General features: G+C 56.0%; 1 non-coding gene and 1 pseudogene across 1 annotated transcript; both read left to right on the top strand.

The window, feature by feature from the left end:
* The first annotated feature begins 2,057 nt into the window (after positions 1–2,057).
* On the top strand, positions 2,058–2,212 carry LOC124731727. Its single transcript, XR_007008441.1, has one exon. It is a non-coding gene; the product is annotated as a 5.8S ribosomal RNA (ribosomal RNA).
* Positions 2,213–2,400: 188 nt separating this feature from the next.
* Positions 2,401–2,768, top strand: part of LOC124731725 — a 4,224-nt pseudogene continuing 3,856 nt past the window's right edge.

Genomic DNA, 2,768 nt, shown 5'->3' with positions numbered 1-2,768 from the left:
GACGCTTTTATTAGATCAAAACCAATCGGTCGGCTCGTCCGGTCCGTTTGCCTTGGTGACTCTGAATAACTTTGGGCTGATCGCACGGTCCTCGTACCGGCGACGCATCTTTCAAATGTCTGCCTTATCAACTGTCGATGGTAGGTTCTGCGCCTACCATGGTTGTAACGGGTAACGGGGAATCAGGGTTCGATTCCGGAGAGGGAGCCTGAGAAACGGCTACCACATCCAAGGAAGGCAGCAGGCGCGCAATTTACCCACTCCCGGCACGGGGAGGTAGTGACGAAAAATAACGATACGGGACTCATCCGAGGCCCCGTAATCGGAATGAGTACACTTTAAATCCTTTAACGAGTATCTATTGGAGGGCAAGTCTGGTGCCAGCAGCCGCGGTAATTCCAGCTCCAATAGCGTATATTAAAGTTGTTGCGGTTAAAAAGCTCGTAGTTGGATTTGTGTCCCACGCTGTTGGTTCACCGCCCGTCGGTGTTTAACTGGCATGTATCGTGGGACGTCCTGCCGGTGGGGCGAGCCGAAGGCGTGCGACCGCCTCGTGCGTGCTCGTGCGTCCCGAGGCGGACCCCGTTGAAATCCTACCAGGGTGCTCTTTATTGAGTGTCTCGGTGGGCCGGCACGTTTACTTTGAACAAATTAGAGTGCTTAAAGCAGGCAAGCCCGCCTGAATACTGTGTGCATGGAATAATGGAATAGGACCTCGGTTCTATTTTGTTGGTTTTCGGAACCCGAGGTAATGATTAATAGGGACAGGCGGGGGCATTCGTATTGCGACGTTAGAGGTGAAATTCTTGGATCGTCGCAAGACGAACAGAAGCGAAAGCATTTGCCAAGTATGTTTTCATTAATCAAGAACGAAAGTTAGAGGTTCGAAGGCGATCAGATACCGCCCTAGTTCTAACCATAAACGATGCCAGCCAGCGATCCGCCGCAGTTCCTCCGATGACTCGGCGGGCAGCCTCCGGGAAACCAAAGCTTTTGGGTTCCGGGGGAAGTATGGTTGCAAAGCTGAAACTTAAAGGAATTGACGGAAGGGCACCACCAGGAGTGGAGCCTGCGGCTTAATTTGACTCAACACGGGAAACCTCACCAGGCCCCGGACACCGGAAGGATGACAGATTGATAGCTCTTTCTTGATTCGGTGGGTGGTGGTGCATGGCCGTTCTTAGTTGGTGGAGCGATTTGTCTGGTTAATTCCGATAACGAACGAGACTCTAGCCTGCTAACTAGTCGCGTGACATCCTTCGTGCTGTCAGCGATTACTTTTCTCTTAGAGGGACAGGCGGCTTCTAGCCGCACGAGATTGAGCAATAACAGTCTGTGATGCCCTTAGATGTTCTGGGCCGCACGCGCGCTACACTGAAGGAATCAGCGTGTCTTCCTAGGCCGAAAGGTCGGGGTAACCCGCTGAACCTCCTTCGTGCTAGGGATTGGGGCTTGCAATTGTTTCCCCATGAACGAGGAATTCCCAGTAAGCGCGAGTCATAAGCTCGCGTTGATTACGTCCCTGCCCTTTGTACACACCGCCCGTCGCTACTACCGATTGAATGATTTAGTGAGGTCTTCGGACTGGTACGCGGCATTGACTCTGTCGTTGCCGATGCTACCGGAAAGATGACCAAACTTGATCATTTAGAGGAAGTAAAAGTCGTAACAAGGTTTCCGTAGGTGAACCTGCGGAAGGATCATTACCGACTAGACTGCATGTCTTTCGATGTGCGTGTCGTGTCGCGCAACACGCTACCTGTACGGCTCGCCGTAGCCGTGCGCCGCGTGCGAACCACGCGTGCCTCTCAAAACTAGCGGCAATGTTGTGTGGTACGAGCGCTGAAGCGCTGGAGCGGCTGGCCTGCGGCAACCTGGCGCCTGGCGCCGGTTTTGAATGACTTTCGCCCGAGTGCCTGTCCGCTCCGGTGTGGAGCCGTACGACGCCCGTCGGCCGTGAGGCCGTTGGACACAGAACGCTGGAACAGGGGCCGCCACACGCCTCACTCCCGCCTATGCGACCGTCTCGAAAGAGACGGCGGAAACTGAGAAAAGATCACCCAGGACGGTGGATCACTCGGCTCGTGGGTCGATGAAGAACGCAGCAAATTGCGCGTCGACATGTGAACTGCAGGACACATGAACATCGACGTTTCGAACGCACATTGCGGTCCATGGATTCCGTTCCCGGGCCACGTCTGGCTGAGGGTCGGCTACGTATACTGAAGCGCGCGGCGTTTGCCCCGCTTCGCAGACCTGGGAGTGTCGCGGCCGCCTGTGGGGCCGGCCGCGTCTCCTCAAACGTGCGATGCGCGCCCGTCGCCTGGCGGTTCGCATACCGGTACTTTCTCGGTAGCGTGCACAGCCGGCTGGCGGTGTGGCGTGCGACACCTCGTACAACGACCTCAGAGCAGGCGAGACTACCCGCTGAATTTAAGCATATTACTAAGCGGAGGAAAAGAAACTAACAAGGATTCCCCCAGTAGCGGCGAGCGAACAGGGAAGAGTCCAGCACCGAACCCCGCAGGCTGCCGCCTGTCGTGGCATGTGGTGTTTGGGAGGGTCCACTACCCCGACGCCTCGCGCCGAGCCCAAGTCCAACTTGAATGAGGCCACGGCCCGTAGAGGGTGCCAGGCCCGTAGCGGCCGGTGCGAGCGTCGGCGGGACCTCTCCTTCGAGTCGGGTTGCTTGAGAGTGCAGCTCCAAGTGGGTGGTAAACTCCATCTGAGACTAAATATGACCACGAGACCGATAGCGAACAAGTACC

The sequence above is a fragment of the Schistocerca piceifrons genome, unplaced genomic scaffold (genome assembly GCF_021461385.2).
Source record: "Schistocerca piceifrons isolate TAMUIC-IGC-003096 unplaced genomic scaffold, iqSchPice1.1 HiC_scaffold_130, whole genome shotgun sequence".
Taxonomy (NCBI): Eukaryota; Metazoa; Arthropoda; class Insecta; order Orthoptera; family Acrididae; genus Schistocerca; species Schistocerca piceifrons.
This window is presented reverse-complemented; position numbering and strand designations above follow the sequence as displayed.